The following is a 19,955-nucleotide window of genomic DNA, read 5'->3' as shown; positions in this document are numbered from 1 at the left end:
TTGGGGAGATATTCAGGGTTTCGCCTGGTATAGGCGTGGCCTCCTTCCCTGTTTGGGTCCATTTGGGTCTCTGTGAGCTGGGCCCACTCTTGGAGGTGCTATTTTTTGTATTAAGGGACCTTTCGGTTTCCTTGGTCCTCCTTTTCCTTGTTTCCCTTGGGGATTTAGGCTGGTTCCCCTTCAATTGCTAGGGGTGAGTGGTGGGGGACCGTCTGTTGGGTGACGGTGTCTCTTGGGGACTGTTGGCTCAGTTGAGTCCGTTTTGCGGTCTCGGACAAAGCGGGATTTTTTAATTGGGTTGGGGTTCAGGCCTGGTGCTCTCACTATGGGCCGCCTATGTACCCTCCCGTCATGGCATTCAGTGTCCTCTATAGCTTGGGTTTTGTTTTCCCAAAAGTAATAAATGCAGCTGTGGACTCTTTCCATTTAAGAAGAAAAACATAAATTAGGCTTACCTGATATTTTCCTTTTCTTCTGATGGAAAGAGTCCACAGCTCCCCACCCGTAATTTTATGTGGGGCGTCCTTATAATTTCTGGCACCTTTTCACCCTGATATTTCTTCTACTGTTCCTTGTTCCTTGGCAGAAATGATTGGGGGATGAGGGGAGTGGGAGGAGTATCTAAGCCTTTGGCTGGGGTGTCTTTGCCTCCTCCTGGTGGCCAGGTTCTTATTTGCCAAAATTAATGAATGCAGCTGTGGACTCTTTCCATCAGAAGAAAAGGAAATCATCAGGTATGCATAATTTATGTTTTTTCCTCACTTAAAGGGACACAGAGGTAACAATGAAACTTGCGTGATTCACACAGAACGTACAGTCTACTTATCACATTAGTCTCTTTCTTGGTCTCCTTTGTTGAAACCTATTTCCTGATTCTCTAAAGCTCTGTGGTCTGGTGAGAGTCTACAAGATGTGATCAGTAGTATGAGGCTCCTCATGGGTTGTTTTAAAGGCAATATTTACCTTGGGAGCTGTGTATCTTATTAAAGGGATTTCACTAATAGTCTTTATATAAAGGAGAGACACTTTACATTCTAATGATCAGTAGGGTAAGCTGACCGTCCCTGCTAACGAGTTTTTGAGCATCATCCCTTAGTGTCTTTCAGTGAGATCATACTTAGGTAGGTTCAGAAGCATGCACGTGCACTATAGGACAGCAGTGTTTTCAACAATGTATGTGACTGTTGTACATCTTGTGCTCAAGATATGTGTATGCTCCTGAGCCTACCTCAGTTTCCTGTCATGGAAAGTAGCGAAATTGTAACAAAGAAGGCCCAAGAGAATGAAGTAAGTTTGATAAAATAATAAAGTGGAAAGTTATTTATGATCTCTCTGAATCGCGAGTTTGATGTCCCTTTAACCATCAATGTCATTTCACGACGTGTTTAATAGTTTCATATCATTTTGTACAGTTAATGATAGTTCTACATCTAAATACAAGTTGTAGCTTACAAGAATTATTAGACCTTTATCACTAAATGGATTTTGTTTATTGACATTGTGGGAAAATAAAAAACAAGGGGTGCGATCAAATATACGGCGCAGGTTTCGGCGCAAGCGTGGGAACCTGCACCGTCTGTAATTTCACCTTGCACATTACATAAACCCTGCCAGCAGTTCATAAAGTGCCGTAAGTCTGATAAACTAGCGATGTCCAGATATTAGCGCAAATTTCTGGAGTCGCTAGTGACTTACGGCACTTTAGAAACTGCCGGCGCCTAAGAAAAGTAAATAAAATAACAAATATCCCGTAACCCCTAAACCGCAACGCAATAAACCTAACCCCTAACCTAACCCCCCGCCTCCTAAATAAACTAAAATTACCTATTTTACAAAATACTAAAGTTACTATTAAATATAAAATAATTTACACTACTTTTAAAATACAATTAAACTAAGTATAAATTAAAGGGGCAGTCTAATCAAAATTCAGGAGTAGACTGTCCCTTTAAGCAAGAAAAAATCTAAGATTACAGAAAATAAAAAATAAAATTACAAAATTTTAAATAAATTACATCTAATCCCTATGAAAATAAAAAAGTAGCCCTTAAAAGGACCTTTTGCAGGGCATTGCCCCAAGATAATCAGCTCTTTTGCAAAAAAAAATACACACAGCCCCCCCTACCAGTAACCCCACCCTAAAAAAATACTAACACTAAAAACGCTAAACTACCCATTGCCCTGAAAAAGGCATTTGTTGGGCATTGCCCTTAAAAGGGCATTCAGCTCTTTTGCTGCCCACCCTATCTAAATAAAATAAATCCCCCAAAAACCCCTTACAAAACCCTAAGTCTAACCCCCAAGTGGTCCTCACCTGTCCTGAAGTTCAGCGGAGAAGGTCCTGTTCCAGGCGGTGAAGTCTTCTTCCAAGCGGCGACCTCTCTTTCTTCCTCCAGGAACCAGCTGGCGCGGAGCGAAGGGTGGAGGAAGATCAGCAACGCTGGAACTGAAGACCGGCGACTCTGGAACTGAAGACTGGCGACCGCGGAGCCATGGAGCGTGGAGGATCCTCTTCATACGATCTCCGTCGTACACTGAATAGGAATTCAAGGTACGCAATTAAAAATGGCGTCCCTTGAATTCCTATTGGCTGATTTGTATTGTATTGTATTGGGTACTTGTAAAGTGCGGCTAATCACCCGTAAGGGTCTCAAGGCATTGCTCATTTTATCAACCTCAGAAGGATGAAAGACTGAGTGGACCTCGCTGGGGATCGAACCTGCAACCCTTGGACTGCTACAGAGCTCAGTCACAGTGCCTTAGCATGCTGAGCTATCTGTCCGGCTCAATTTGAGCCTTCAAATTCAAATCAGCCAATCGGATGAGAGCTACTGAAATCCTATTGGCTGTTCAAATCAGCCATTAGGATAAGAGCTACTGAAATCCTATTGGCTGATTTTAACAGCCAATAGAATTTCAGTAGCTCTCATCCGATTGGCTGATTTGAATTTGAAGGCTCAAATCAGCCAATAGGAATTCAAGGGACGCCATTTTTAATCGCGTACCTTGAATTCCTATTCAGTGTACGGCGGAGATCGTATGAAGAGGATCCTCCATGCTCCATGGCTCCACGGTCGCTGATCTTTAGTTCCAGAGTCGCCGGTCTTCAGTTCCAGCATCACCGGTCTTCAACTCCGCCCTCCGCTCCGCGCCAGCTGGTTCCTGGAAGAAGAAAGAAGAGGTCGCCGCTTGGAAGAAGACTTCACCACCTGGAACAGGACCTTTTCCGCTGAACTTCAGGACAGGTGAGGACCACTTGGGGGTTAGACTTAGGGTTTTTGGGGGGATTTATTTTATTTAGATAGGGTGGGCAGCAAAAAAACTGAATGCCCTTTTAAGGGCAATGCCCAACAAATGCCCTTTTCAGGGCAATGGGTAGTTTAGCGTTTGTAGTGTTAGTATTTTTTGGGGGGGGTTTGGTGGGTGGGGGGTTTTACTGGTAGGGGGCGCTGTGTGTATTTTTTTTTGCAAAAGAGCTGATTATCTTGGGGCAATGCCCTGCAAAAAAGTCCTTTTAAGGGCTACTGGTAGTTTATTAGATTAGGGGGCATTTTTATTTGGGGGGGGGGATTTTTTATTTTCATAGGGATTAGGTGTAATTTATTTAAAATTTTGTAATTTTATTTTTTATTTTCTGTAATTCTTGCTTAAAGGGACAGTCTACTCCTGAATTTTGATTAGACTGCCCCTTTAATTTATACTTAGTTTATTTGTATTTTAAAAGTAGTGTAAATTATTTCATATTTAATAGTAACTTTAGTATTTTGTAAATTAGGTAATTTTAGTTTATTTAGTGGGGGGTTAGGTTAGGGGGGGTTAGGTTAGGGGTTAGGTTTATTGCGTTGTGGGCTATGGCGGTTTAGGGGTTAATACTTGATTAGGTTTATTGTGTTGTGGGCTATGGCGGTTTAGGGGTTAATAGACTTTATTAGTTATTGCGGTGGGGGATTGCGTTTGACAGGTAGATAGACATTGCGCATGCGTTAGGTGTTAGTTTATTTTTGCAGGCATTTTCGGGCGTTACGGTGCTCCCATACTCAGCACAAGACCTGCTACGGCTGCCTTTTATGGCGAGGGAAAAATGGAGTAAGATTTCTCCATTTTTGCCACGTAAGTCCTTGCGCTGGGTATTGGATACCGATTTGCGACGCAGTTCTATGTTAGCCTATGGGAATAGTAATTGCGAGCGACGGGTGAAATATACGCGCATAACTTGTATGCTACGCCGTATATGTAATACCAAAATCGCGTAAAATCTGGCGGACGGAGGATTTTGCGGGCGACGCTGCATATGTAATGGAGGCCAAGATTTGCTCTAAAACAGTAGGATCAGAGTTGTAGGATTTGGTGCAGCTGTGGTCTGGGTTCCCTGTTATCTACATGATACTTATTTTCTTACTTAAAGGGACACTAAACCCAAAGTTTTCCTTTCATGATTCAGACAGAGAATACAATTTCAAACAACATTCCAATTTACTTCTATTATCTAATTTGTTTAATTATTTAGATATCCTTTGTTGAAGAAATAGGAATGCACATGGGTGAGCCAATCACACGAGGCATCTATGTGCAGCCACCAATCAGCAGTTACTGATCCTATTTAGATATGCTTTTCAATAAAAGTTATCAAGAGAAGGAAGCAAATTAGATAATAGAAGTAAATTGGAAAGTTGTTGCTCTTTCTAAATCATGAAAGACACCATTTGGGTTTTATGTCCCTTTAAAGGACCACTTGAATTTGAAATGAGCAGTAAAACATTTTATGGCAAATTTCAAAGTTAATCCAAGTTAATCCCTCCCCCTGTATCACGTGGCAGCCATCATAATATGTATATAGTGTGCACTCTGGGAATTGGAGCCTCAGAAAGTGTGCATATAAAACTGATGTGTACGTTTTTATATTGAAAGTTTTTTTTTTCTTTTGTTAGGTGGTGAGAGTTCATGAGTTCATTACTACTGGGATTCAACTCCTGGCCACTAGGAGGAGGCAAAGGTTCCCAAAAGCTCCAAGAGTATTCTATCCCTCCCACCTCACTGATTAGCCAGTCTTATGTATAGACTAGTAAGGAGCGCTAGAGAGATAGGAAAACACAGGGAAATGATTAGCCAGTCTTATGTATAGACGAGTAAGGAGCGGTAGGAAAACACAGGGAAATGATTAGCCAGTCTTATGTATAGACGAGTAAGGAGCGGTAGGAAAACACAGGGAAATGATTAGCCAGTCTTATGTATAGACGAGTAAGGAGCGGTAGAGAGGTGGGAAAACACATGACAGGGAAATGATTAGCCAGTCTTATGTATAGACGAGTAAGGAGCGGTAGAGAGGTAGGAAAACACAGGGAAATGATTAGCCAGTCTTATGTATAGACGAGTAAGGAGCGCTAGAGAGATAGGAAAACACAGGGAAATGATTAGCCAGTCTTATGTATAGACAAGTAAGGAGCGGTAGAGCGGTAGGAAAACACAGGGAAATGATTAGCCAGTCTTATGTATAGACGAGTAAGGAGCGGTAGGAAAAAACAGGAAATGATTAGCCAGTCTTATGTATAGACGAGTAAGGAGCGCTAGAGAGATAGGAAAACACAGGGAAATGATTAGCCAGTCTTATGTATAGACGAGTAAGGAGCGGTAGAGAGGTAGGAAAACACAGGGAAATGATTAGCCAGTCTTATGTATAGACGAGTAAGGAGCGGTAGAGCGGTAGGAAAACACAGGGAAATGATTAGCCAGTCTTATGTATAGACGAGTAAGGAGCGGTAGAGCGTTAGGAAAACACAGGGAAATGATTAGCCAGTCTTATGTATAGACGAGTAAGGAGCTGTAGAGAGGTAGGAAAACACAGGGAAATTATTAGCCAGTCTTATGTATAGACGAGTAAGGAGCGGTAGAGAGGTAGGAAAACACAGGGAAATGATTAGCCAGTCTTATGTATAGACAAGTAAGGAGCGGTAGAGCGGGTAGGAAAACACAGGGAAATGATTAGCCAGTCTTATGTATAGACGAGTAAGGAGCGGTAGGAAAACACAGGGAAATGATTAGCCAGTCTTATGTATAGACGAGTAAGGAGCGGTAGGAAAACACAGGGAAATGATTAGCCAGTCTTATGTATAGACGAGTAAGGAGCGGTAGGAAAACACAGGGAAATGATTAGCCAGTCTTATGTATAGACGAGTAAGGAGCGGTAGAGAGATAGGAAAACACAGGGAAATGATTAGCCAGTCTTATGTATAGACGAGTAAGGAGCGGTAGAGAGGTGGGAAAACACAGGGAAATGATTAGCCAGTCTTATGTATAGACGAGTAAGGAGTGGTAGAGAGGTAGGAAAACACAGGGAAATGATTAGCCAGTCTTATGTATAGACGAGTAAGGAGCGCTAGAGAGGTAGGAAAACACAGGGAAATGATTAGCCAGTCTTATGTATAGACGAGTAAGGAGCGGTAGGAAAACACAGGGAAATGATTAGCCAGTCTTATGTATAGACGAGTAAGGAGCGGTAGAGAGATAGGAAAACACAGGGAAATGATTAGCCAGTCTTATGTATAGACAAGTAAGGAGCGGTAGAGCGGTAGGAAAACACAGGGAAATGATTAGCCAGTCTTATGTATAGACGAGTAAGGAGCGGTAGGAAAACACAGGGAAATGATTAGCCAGTCTTATGTATAGACGAGTAAGGAGCGTTAGAGAGGTAGGAAAACACAGGAAATTATTAGCCAGTCTTATGTATAGATGAGTAAGGAGCGGTAGAGAGATAGGAAAACACAGGGAAATGATTAGCCAGTCTTATGTATAGACGAGTAAGGAGCGGTAGGAAAACACAGGGAAATGATTAGCCAGTCTTATGTATAGACGAGTAAGGAGCGGTAGAGAGGTAGGAAAACACAGGGAAATGATTAGCCAGTCTTATGTATAGACGAGTAAGGAGCGGTAGGAAAACACAGGGAAATGATTAGCCAGTCTTATGTATAGACGAGTAAGGAGCGCTAGAGAGGTAGGAAAACACAGGGAAATGATTAGCCAGTCTTATGTATAGACGAGTAAGGAGCGGTAGAGAGGTAGGAAAACACAGGAAATGATTAGCCAGTCTTATGTATAGACGAGTAAGGAGCGGTAGAGAGGTAGGAAAACACAGGGAAATTATTAGCCAGTCTTATGTATAGACGAGTAAGGAGCGGTAAGAAAACACAGGGAAATGATTAGCCAGTCTTATGTATAGACGAGTAAGGAGCGGTAGGAAAACACAGGGAAATGATTAGCCAGTCTTATGTATAGACGAGTAAGGAGCGGTAGAGAGATAGGAAAACACAGGGAAATGATTAGCCAGTCTTATGTATAGACGAGTAAGGAGCGGTAGAGAGGTGGGAAAACACAGGGAAATGATTAGCCAGTCTTATGTATAGACGAGTAAGGAGTGGTAGAGAGGTAGGAAAACACAGGGAAATGATTAGCCAGTCTTATGTATAGACGAGTAAGGAGCGGTAGAGAGGTAGGAAAACACAGGGAAATGATTAGCCAGTCTTATGTATAGACGAGTAAGGAGCGGTAGGAAAACACAGGGAAATGATTAGCCAGTCTTATGTATAGACGAGTAAGGAGCGGTAGAGAGATAGGAAAACACAGGGAAATGATTAGCCAGTCTTATGTATAGACGAGTAAGGAGCGGTAGAGCGGTAGGAAAACACAGGGAAATGATTAGCCAGTCTTATGTATAGACGAGTAAGGAGCGGTAGGAAAACACAGGGAAATGATTAGCCAGTCTTATGTATAGACGAGTAAGGAGCGTTAGAGAGGTAGGAAAACACAGGAAATTATTAGCCAGTCTTATGTATAGATGAGTAAGGAGCGGTAGAGAGATAGGAAAACACAGGGAAATGATTAGCCAGTCTTATGTATAGACGAGTAAGGAGCGGTAGGAAAACACAGGGAAATGATTAGCCAGTCTTATGTATAGACGAGTAAGGAGCGGTAGAGAGGTAGGAAAACACAGGGAAATGATTAGCCAGTCTTATGTATAGACGAGTAAGGAGCGGTAGGAAAACACAGGGAAATGATTAGCCAGTCTTATGTATAGACGAGTAAGGAGCGCTAGAGAGGTAGGAAAACACAGGGAAATGATTAGCCAGTCTTATGTATAGACGAGTAAGGAGCGGTAGAGAGGTAGGAAAACACAGGAAATGATTAGCCAGTCTTATGTATAGACGAGTAAGGAGCGGTAGAGAGGTAGGAAAACACAGGGAAATGATTAGCCAGTCTTATGTATAGACGAGTAAGGAGCGGTAGGAAAACACAGGGAAATGATTAGCCAGTCTTATGTATAGACGAGTAAGGAGCGGTAGGAAAACACAGGGAAATGATTAGCCAGTCTTATGTATAGACGAGTAAGGAGCGGTAGGAAAACACAGGGAAATGATTAGCCAGTCTTATGTATAGACGAGTAAGGAGCGGTAGGAAAACACAGGGAAATGATTAGCCAGTCTTATGTATAGACGAGTAAGGAGCGGTAGGAAAACACAGGGAAATGATTAGCCAGTCTTATGTATAGACGAGTAAGGAGCGCTAGAGAGGTAGGAAAACACAGGGAAATGATTAGCCAGTCTTATGTATAGACGAGTAAGGAGCGGTAGGAAAACACAGGGAAATGATTAGCCAGTCTTATGTATAGACGAGTAAGGAGCGGTAGGAAAACACAGGGAAATGGAAAACACAGGGAAATGATTAGCCAGTCTTATGTATAGACGAGTAAGGAGCGGTAGAGAGGTAGGAAAACACAGGAAATGATTAGCCAGTCTTATGTATAGACGAGTAAGGAGCGCTAGAGAGATAGGAAAACACAGGGAAATGATTAGCCAGTCTTATGTATAGACGAGTAAGGAGCGGTAGAGAGGTAGGAAAACACAGGGAAATGATTAGCTAGTCTTATGTATAGACGAGTAAGGAGCGGTAGGAAAACACAGGGAAATGATTAGCCAGTCTTATGTATAGACGAGTAAGGAGCGGTAGGAAAACACAGGGAAATGATTAGCCAGTCTTATGTATAGACGAGTAAGGAGCGGTAGGAAAACACAGGGAAATGATTAGCCAGTCTTATGTATAGACGAGTAAGGAGCGGTAGAGAGGTGGGAAAACACAGGACAGGGAAATGATTAGCCAGTCTTATGTATAGACGAGTATGGAGCGGTAGGAAAACACAGGGAAATGATTAGCCAGTCTTATGTATAGACGAGTAAGGAGCGGTAGAGCGGTAGGAAAACACAGGGAAATGATTAGCCAGTCTTATGTATAGACGAGTAAGGAGAGGTAGGAAAACACAGGGAAATGATTAGCCAGTCTTATGTATAGACGAGTAAGGAGCGGTAGGAAAATACAGGGAAATGATTAGCGAGTCTTATGTATAGACGAGTAAGGAGCGGTAGAGCGGTAGGAAAACACAGGGAAATGATTAGCCAGTCTTATGTATAGACGAGTAAGGAGCGGTAGAGCGGTAGGAAAACACAGGGAAATGATTAGCCAGTCTTATGTATAGACGAGTAAGGAGCTGTAGAGAGGTAGGAAAACACAGGGAAATGATTAGCCAGTCTTATGTATAGACGAGTAAGGAGCGGTAGAGAGGTGGGAAAACACAGGACAGGGAAATGATTAGCTAGTCTTATGTATAGACGAGTAAGGAGCGGTAGAGAGGTAGGAAAACACAGGGAAATGATTAGCCAGTCTTATGTATAGACGAGTAAGGAGCGGTAGGAAAACACAGGGAAATGATTAGCCAGTCTTATGTATAGACGAGTAAGGAGCGGTAGAGCGTTAGGAAAACACAGGGAAATGATTAGCCAGTCTTATGTATAGACGAGTAAGGAGCGGTAGAGAGGTAGGAAAACACAGGGAAATGATTAGCCAGTCTTATGTATAGACAAGTAAGGAGCGGTAGAGCGGTAGGAAAACACAGGGAAATGATTAGCCAGTCTTATGTATAGACGAGTAAGGAGCGGTAGAGAGGTGGGAAAACACAGGGAAATGATTAGCCAGTCTTATGTATAGACGAGTAAGGAGCGGTAGGAAAACACAGGGAAATGATTAGCCAGTCTTATGTATAGACGAGTAAGGAGCGCTAGAGAGGTAGGAAAACACAGGGAAATGATTAGCCAGTCTTATGTATAGACGAGTAAGGAGCGGTAGAGAGATAGGAAAACACAGGAAATGATTAGCCAGTCTTATGTATAGACGAGTAAGGAGCGGTAGAGAGGTGGGAAAACACAGGGAAATGATTAGCCAGTCTTATGTATAGACGAGTAAGGAGCGGTAGAGAGGTAGGAAAACACAGGGAAATGATTAGCCAGTCTTATGTATAGACGAGTAAGGAGCGGTAGGAAAACACAGGGAAATGATTAGCCAGTCTTATGTATAGACGAGTAAGGAGCGCTAGAGAGATAGGAAAACACAGGGAAATGATTAGCCAGTCTTATGTATAGACAAGTAAGGAGCGGTAGAGAGGTAGGAAAACACAGGCAAATGATTAGCCAGTCTTATGTATAGACGAGTAAGGAGCGGTAGAGCGTTAGGAAAACACAGGGAAATGATTAGCCAGTCTTATGTATAGACGAGTAAGGAGCGGTAGGAAAACACAGGGAAATGATTAGCCAGTCTTATGTATAGACGAGTAAGGAGCGTTAGAGAGGTAGGAAAACACAGGAAATGATTAGCCAGTCTTATGTATAGACGAGTAAGGAGCGGTAGAGAGGTAGGAAAACACAGGGAAATGATTAGCCAGTCTTATGTATAGACGAGTAAGGAGCGGTAGAGAGGTAGGAAAACACAGGGAAATGATTAGCTAGTCTTATGTATAGACGAGTAAGGAGCGGTAGGAAAACACAGGGAAATGATTAGCCAGTCTTATGTATAGACGAGTAAGGAGCGCTAGAGAGATAGGAAAACACAGGGAAATGATTAGCCAGTCTTATGTATAGACGAGTAAGGAGCGGTAGAGAGGTAGGAAAACACAGGGGAAATGATTAGCCAGTCTTATGTATAGACGAGTAAGGAGCGGTAGAGCGTTAGGAAAACACAGGGAAATGATTAGCCAGTCTTATGTATAGACGAGTAAGGAGCGGTAGGAAAACACAGGGAAATGATTAGCCAGTCTTATGTATAGACGAGTAAGGAGCGTTAGAGAGGTAGGAAAACACAGGAAATGATTAGCCAGTCTTATGTATAGACGAGTAAGGAGCGGTAGAGAGGTAGGAAAACACAGGAAATGATTAGCCAGTCTTATGTATAGACGAGTAAGGAGCGGTAGAGAGGTAGGAAAACACAGGGAAATGATTAGCCAGTCTTATGTATAGACGAGTAAGGAGCGGTAGAGAGGTAGGAAAACACAGGGAAATGATTAGCTAGTCTTATGTATAGACGAGTAAGGAGCGGTAGAGCGGTAGGAAAACACAGGAAATGATTAGCCAGTCTTATGTATAGACGAGTAAGGAGCGCTAGAGAGATAGGAAAACACAGGGAAATGATTTAGCTAGTCTTATGTATAGACGAGTAAGGAGCGTTAGAGAGGTAGGAAAACGCAGGAAATGATTAGCCAGTCTTATGTATAGGACGAGTAAGGAGCGGTAGAGAGGTAGGAAAACACAGGAAATGATTAGCCAGTCTTATGTATAGACGAGTAAGGAGCGTTAGAGAGGTAGGAAAACGCAGGAAATGATTAGCCAGTCTTATGTATAGACGAGTAAGGAGCGGTAGAGAGGTAGGAAACACAGGAAATGATTAGCCAGTCTTATGTATAGACGAGTAAGGAGCGGTAGAGAGGTAGGAAAACACAGGGAAATGATTAGCCAGTCTTATGTATAGACGAGTAAGGAGACGGTAGAGTGGTAGGAAAACACAGGAAAAGATTAGCCAGTCTTATGTATAGACGAGTAAGGAGCGGTAGAGAGGTAGGAAAACACAGGGAAATGATTAGCCAGTCTTATGTATAGACGAGTAAGGAGCGGTAGAGCGGTAGGAAAACACAGGGAAATGATTAGCCAGTCTTATGTATAGACGAGTAAGGAGCTGTAGAGAGGTAGGAAAACACAGGGAAATGATTAGCCAGTCTTATGTATAGACGAGTAAGGAGCGGTAGGAAAAACACAGGAAATGATTAGCCAGTCTTATGTATAGACGAGTAAGGAGCGGTAGAGAGGTAGGAAAACACAGGGAAATGATTAGCCAGTCTTATGTATAGACGAGTAAGGAGCGCTAGAGAGATAGGAAAACACAGGGAAATGATTAGCCAGTCTTATGTATAGACGAGTAAGGAGCGGTAGAGCGTTAGGAAAACACAGGGAAATGATTAGCCAGTCTTATGTATAGACGAGTAAGGAGCGGTAGAGAGGTAGGAAAACACAGGGAAATGATTAGCCAGTCTTATGTATAGACGAGTAAGGAGCTGTAGAGAGGTAGGAAAACACAGGGAAATGATTAGCCAGTCTTATGTATAGACGAGTAAGGAGCGCTAGAGAGATAGGGAAAACACAGGGAAATTATTAGCCAGTCTTATGTATAGACGAGTAAGGAGCGGTAGGAAAACACAGGAAATGATTAGCCAGTCTTATGTATAGACGAGTAAGGAGCGGTAGAGAGATAGGAAAACACAGGGAAATGATTAGCCAGTCTTATGTATAGACGAGTAAGGAGCTGTAGAGAGGTAGGAAAACACAGGGAAATGATTAGCCAGTCTTATGTATAGACGAGTAAGGAGCGCTAGAGAGATAGGAAAACACAGGGAAATTATTAGCCAGTCTTATGTATAGACGAGTAAGGAGCGGTAGGAAAACACAGGAAATGATTAGCCAGTCTTATGTATAGACGAGTAAGGAGCGTTAGAGAGGTAGGAAAACGCAGGAAATGATTAGCCAGTCTTATGTATAGACGAGTAAGGAGCGGTAGAGAGGTAGGAAAACACAGGAAATGATTAGCCAGTCTTATGTATAGACGAGTAAGGAGCGGTAGAGAGGTAGGAAAACACAGGGAAATGATTAGCCAGTCTTATGTATAGACGAGTAAGGAGCGGTAGAGAGGTAGGAAAACACAGGGAAATGATTAGCCAGTCTTATGTATAGACGAGTAAGGAGCGCTAGAGAGATAGGAAAACACAGGGAAATGATTAGCCAGTCTTATGTATAGACGAGTAAGGAGCGGTAGAGAGGTAGGAAAACACAGGGAAATGATTAGCCAGTCTTATGTATAGACGAGTAAGGAGCGGTAGGAAAACACAGGAAATGATTAGCCAGTCTTATGTATAGACGAGTAAGGAGCGGTAGAGAGGTAGGAAAACACAGGGAAATGATTAGCCAGTCTTATGTATAGACGAGTAAGGAGCGCTAGAGAGATAGGAAAACACAGGGAAATGATTAGCCAGTCTTATGTATAGACGAGTAAGGAGCGGTTAGAGCGTTAGGAAAACACAGGGAAATGATTAGCCAGTCTTATGTATAGACGAGTAAGGAGCGGTAGAGAGGTAGGAAAACACAGGGAAATGATTAGCCAGTCTTATGTATAGACGAGTAAGGAGCGGTAGAGAGATAGGAAAACACAGGGAAATGATTAGCCAGTCTTATGTATAGACGAGTAAGGAGCTGTAGAGAGGTATGAAAACACAGGGAAATGATTAGCCAGTCTTATGTATAGACGAGTAAGGAGCGCTAGAGAGATAGGAAAACACAGGGAAATTATTAGCCAGTCTTATGTATAGACGAGTAAGGAGCGGTAGAGAGGTAGGAAAACACAGGGAAATGATTAGCCAGTCTTATGTATAGACGAGTAAGGAGCGGTAGAGAGGTAGGAAAACACAGGGAAATGATTAGCCAGTCTTATGTATAGACGAGTAAGGAGCGGTAGAGAGGTAGGAAAACACAGGGAAATGATTAGCCAGTCTTATGTATAGACGAGTAAGGAGCGGTAGAGCGGTAGGAAAACACAGGGAAATGATTAGCCAGTCTTATGTATAGACGAGTAAGGAGCGGTAGAGCGGTAGGAAAACACAGGGAAATGATTAGCCAGTCTTATGTATAGACGAGTAAGGAGCGCTAGAGAGATAGGAAAACACAGGGAAATGATTAGCCAGTCTTATGTATAGACGAGTAAGGAGCGGTAGGAAAACACAGGGAAATTATTAGCCAGTCTTATGTATAGACGAGTAAGGAGCGGTAGAGCGTTAGGAAAACACAGGACAGGAAATGAGGTGAAAAACTAGAACTGTTGCTAGAAAAATGAAAGAGGACGGGCCTTGTGGGCCTTGAAAGAAATGATTTTGTCAGATGAGCTTACATTTTATTTGTTATTTATCGCTGCTCTATCTGAATGAGGAAACGTCATTTTGACTTTAGTGTGCTCAGCGCAGGGCTGTTGTGCGGCAGACGTACTGCGTATGCTATTTATTAAAGCATTGCAGACCCATAAAACAAGTTAGATGCAGACAATTACAGCTGTGTGTCATTGGCTCATTCTGCTACCTTTACAAAGATTTTCTGCTAGATTACGAGTTTGGCGTTAGCCTTAAAAAGCAGCGTTGAGAGGTCCTAACTCTGGTATTACGATGCTGAGTTTTCTTCCGCGACTCGAGGCTATCGCAAATCCCCTTACGTCAATTGCATATCCTATCTTTTTAATGGGATTTGCCTAACGCTGGTATTACAAGTCTTGGAAGAAGTGAGCGGTAGAGCCTCTACCTCCAAGGCTCCTACCGCATATAAAAGTCAGTAGTTAAGAGTTTTATGGGCTAACGCTGGAACATAAAGCTCTTAACTAAAGTGCTAAAAAGTACACTAACACCCATAAACTACCTATTAACCCCTAAACTGAGCCCCCCCCCACATCACAAACACTAAAATAAATATTTTTAACCGCTAATCTGCTGCCCCTAACATCGCCGACACCTACATTATATTTATTAACCCCTAATCTACCACCCCCAATGTCGCCGCCACCTACCTACAATTATTAACCCCTAATCTGCCGACCAGACATCGCCGCCACTATAATTAATGTATTAACCCCTAAACCGCCACACTCCCGCCTCGCAAACACTATAGTAAATTTTATTAACCCCTAATCTCCCGCCCCCAACCTAAAATTATTAACCCCTAATCTCCCGCCCCCAACGTCGCCACTACTATAATAAAGTTATTAACCCCTAAACCTAACCCTAACCCCCCCTAACTTAAATATAATTTAAATAAATCTAGATAAAATTACTATAATTAAATATATTAATCCTATTTAAAACTAAATACTTACCTATAAAATAAACCCTAATATAGCTACAATATAACTAATAGTTAAATTGTAGCTATTTTAGGATCTATTTTTATTTTACAGGCAACTTTGTATTTATTTTAACTAGGTACAATAGCTATTAAATAGTTATTAACTATTTAATAGCTACCTAGTTAAAATAACTACAAAATTACCTGTAAAATAAATACAAATACACCAAACACTACACTATCAATAAATAAATTAACTACAATTATCTAAAATAAAATACAATTAAATAAACTAAACTACCGGTATATTACAAAAAGTTCAATACGATTGGCTGATTGTATCAGCCAATACAATGCAAGGTCAATTCTATTGGCTGATCCAATCAGCCAATCGGATTGAACTTCAATCCGATTGGCTGATTAAATCAACCAATCAGATTTTTCCTACCTTAATTCCGATTGGCTGATAGAATCCTATCAGCGAATCAGAATTCGAGGGACACCATCTTGGACGACGTCATTTAAAGGAACCTTCATTCTTCGTTAGGACTTCAATTGAAGAGGATGGCTCTGCGTCGGCTGGATAGAAGATGGCTCCGCTCCGGAAGGATGAAGATAGAAGATGCCGCCTGGATGAAGATGTCTGCCAGTCTGGATGCCCTCTTCTGCCCGGATAGGATGAAGACTTCTGCCGGTCCGGATGTCCTCTTCTGCCCCATCGGTGCCCGACTGGGTGAACACGTGGGGGGGGGGGCAGATTAGGGGTTAATAAAATTTACTATAGTGTTTACAAGGCGGGAGTTCGGTGATTTAGGGGTTAATACATTTATTAAAGTGGTGGTGATGTCTGGTCGGCAGATTAGGGGTTAATAATTGTAGGTAGGTGGCGGCGACATTGGGGGTGGCAGATTAGGGGTTAATAAATATAATATAGGTGTCGGCGATGTTAGGGGCAGCAGATTAGGGGTTCATAGGGATAATGTAGTTGGTGGCGGTGTCCGGAGCGGCAGATTAGGGGTTAATAATATAATGCAGGTGTCGGCGATGTCGGGGGGGCAGATTAGGGGTTAATAAGTATAAGGTTAGGGGTGTTTAGACTCGGGGTTCATGTTAGGGTGTTAGGTGCAGACATTAAAATTATTTCCCCATAGGAATCAATGGGGCTGCGTTAGGAGCTGAACGCTGCTTTTTTGCAGGTGTTAGTTTTTTTTTTCAGCCAGCTCAGCCCCATTGTTTCCTATGGGGAAATCGTGCACGAGCATGTTTTAGCCAGCTTACCGCTACCGTAAGCAACGCTGGTATTACAGGTAGAAGTGGAGCTAAATTTGCTCAACGCTCACTTTTCTGAGGCTAACGCAGCCATTCAGAAAACTTTTAATACCAGCGTTGTTTAAAGTGTGCGCTGGAAAAAAAAAAAGGCTCGTTAGCCCCGCAGGTCTTTACCACAAAACTCGTAATCTAGGCGATAGAATCTAAAAAACACTCTTTATTTATAACAGAAATTATTTATTTAAAAGTTCCCTCCAATCCAGCCCCAAACAAAGGCTTATTACGTATACTGTAAGCTTGTGTCACTATTCACAGCATAAACTGACATGCAGGAGCTACCTGCACTCAAGTGACAGCATTAGCTTTGTGTGCTCGTGCATCACTTTTGTCTTTAGCTCTGTGTGCATGTGCATCACTTTTGTCTTTAGCTCTGTGTGCATGTGCATCACTTTTGTCTTTAGTTCTGTGTGCATGTGCATCACTTTTGTCTTTAACTATGTGTGCATGTGCATCTCTTCTGTATTTAGGTCTGTGTGCATGTGCATCTCCTCTGTCTTTAGCTATGTGTGCATGTGCATCTCTTCTGTATTTAACTCTGTGTGCATGTGCATCACCTCTGTCTTTAGCTCTGTGTGCATGTGCATCACCTCTGCCTTTAGCTCTGTGTGCATGTGCACCACTTCTGTCTTTAGCTCTGTATGCATGTGCATCACTTCTGTCTTTAGCTTTGTGTGCATGTGCATCACCTCTGTCTTTAGCTCTGTGTGCATGTGCATCACCTCTGTCTTTAGTTCTGTGTGCATGTGCATCACTTCTGTCTTTAGCTGTGTGTGCATGTGCACCACTTCTGTCTTTAGCTCTGTGTGCATGTGCATCACTTCTGTCTTTAGCTCTGTGTGCATGTGCATCATCTCTGTCTTTAGCTCTGTGTGCATGTGCATCACTTCTGTCTTTAGCTCTGTGTGCATGTGCATCATATTTGTCTTTAGCTCTGTGTGCATGTGCATCACCTCTGTCTTTAGCTCTGTGTGCATGTGCATCACTTCTGTCTTTAGCTATGTGTGCATGTGCATCACTTCTGTCTTTAGCTCTGTGTGCATGTGCATCACTTCTGTCTTTAGCTCTGTGTGCATGTGCATCACTTCTGTCTTTAGCTCTGTGTGCATGTGCATCACCTCTGTCTTTAGCTCTGTGTGCATGTGCATCACTTCTGTCTTTAGCTCTGTGTGCATGTGCATCACTTCTGTCTTTAGCTCTGTGTGCATGTGCATCACATCTGTCTTTAGCTCTGTGTGCATGTGCATCACCTCTGTCTTTAGCTCTGTGTGCATGTGCATCACATCTGTCTTTAGCTATGTGCATGTGCATCACATCTGTCTTTAGCTATGTGCATGTGCATCACTTCTGTCTTTAGCTCTGTGCATGTGCATCACCTGTCTTTAGCTCTGTGCATGTGCATCACCTGTCTTTAGCTCTGTGCATGTGCATCACCTGTCTTTAGCTCTGTGCATGTGCATCACATCTGTCTTTAGCTCTGTGCATGTGCATCACATCTGTCTTTAGCTCTGTGCATGTGCATCACCTGTCTTTAGCTCTGTGCATGTGCATCACATCTGTCTTTAGCTCTGTGCATGTGCATCACCTGTCTTTAGCTCTGTGCATGTGCATCACCTGTCTTTAGCTCTGTGCATGTGCATCACCTGTCTTTAGCTCTGTGCATGACTCTCCCAGACATAAGCAGATAGGCAGCGCACGTATTATGTGTAGCCTGCTGATAAATTGGATTTATATTTAAAGTGAATAATCTTCAAGATGCTGGCACAGAGCTTGCTTTAGTGCTACATGTTTAACCCCTTAATGACCACAGCACTTTTCCATTTTCTGTCCGTTTGGGACCAAGGCTATTTTTACATTTCTGCGGTGTTTGTGTTTAGCTGTAATTTTCCTCTTACTCATTTACTGTACCCACACATATTATATACCGTTTATATACTCATTACTGTACCCACACATATTATATACTGTTTATATACTCATTTACTGTACCCACACATATTATATACCGTTTATATACTCATTACTGTACTCACACATATTATATACTCATTACTGTACCCACACATATTATATACCGTTTATATACTCATTACTGTACTCACACATATTATATACTCATTACTGTACCCACACATATTATATACCGTTTATATACTCATTACTGTACTCACACATATTATATACCGTTTATATACTCATTACTGTACTCACACATATTATATACTCATTACTGTACTCACACATATTATATACTCATTACTGTACCCACACATATTATATACCGTTTATATACTCATTACTGTACTCACACATATTATATACCGTTTATATACTCATTTACTGTACCCACACATATTATATACCGTTTATATACTCATTACTGTACTCACACATATTATATACTCATTACTGTACTCACACATATTATATACCGTTTATATACTCATTACTGTACCCACACATTATATAACATTTATATACTCAATTACTGTACACACACATATTATATACCGTTTATATACTCATTACTGTACCCACACACATTATATACCGTTTATATACTCATTTACTGTACACACATATTATATACCGTTTATATACTCATTACTGTACCCACACACATTATATACCGTTTATATACTCATTACTGTACCCACACACATTATATACCGTTTATATACTCATTTACTGTACACACATATTATATACCGTTTATATACTCATTACTGTACTCACACATATTATATACCGTTTATATACTCATTACTGTACCCACACATATTACATACCGTTTATATACTCATTACTGTACCCACACATTATATACCATTTATATACTCATTTACTGTACTCACACATATTATATACCGTTTATATACTCATTACTGTACCCACACATATTACATACCGTTTATATACTCATTACTGTACCCACACACATTATATACCGTTTATATACTCATTTACTGTACCCACACATATTATATACCGTTTATATACTCATTACTGTACCCACACATATTACATACCGTTTATATACTCATTACTGTACCCACACATATTATATACCGTTTATATACTCATTTACTGTACCCACACATATTATATACCGTTTATATACTCATTTACTGTACCCACACATATTATATACCGTTTATATACTCATTTACTGTACCCACACATATTATATACCGTTTATATACTCATTACTGTACCCACACATTATATACTGTTTATATACTCATTTACTGTACTCACACATATTATATACCGTTTATATACTCATTACTGTACCCACACATTATATACTGTTTATATACTCATTTACTGTACTCACACATATTATATACTCATTACTGTACACACACATATTATATACTGTTTATATACTCA

General features: G+C 41.5%; 1 protein-coding gene across 1 annotated transcript in view; it reads left to right on the top strand.

The window, feature by feature from the left end:
- The window catches only part of PDE3A (phosphodiesterase 3A), a 544,656-nt gene that overhangs the window by 469,301 nt on the left and 55,400 nt on the right, over nucleotides 1-19,955 (top strand). The window lies entirely within an intron of this gene.

This window comes from Bombina bombina, chromosome 6 (assembly GCF_027579735.1).
Source record: "Bombina bombina isolate aBomBom1 chromosome 6, aBomBom1.pri, whole genome shotgun sequence".
In the NCBI taxonomy this organism is placed as follows: domain Eukaryota; kingdom Metazoa; phylum Chordata; class Amphibia; order Anura; family Bombinatoridae; genus Bombina; species Bombina bombina.
The sequence above is the reverse complement of the archived record's forward strand: the minus strand, read 5'-3'. Positions and strand labels throughout refer to the sequence as shown.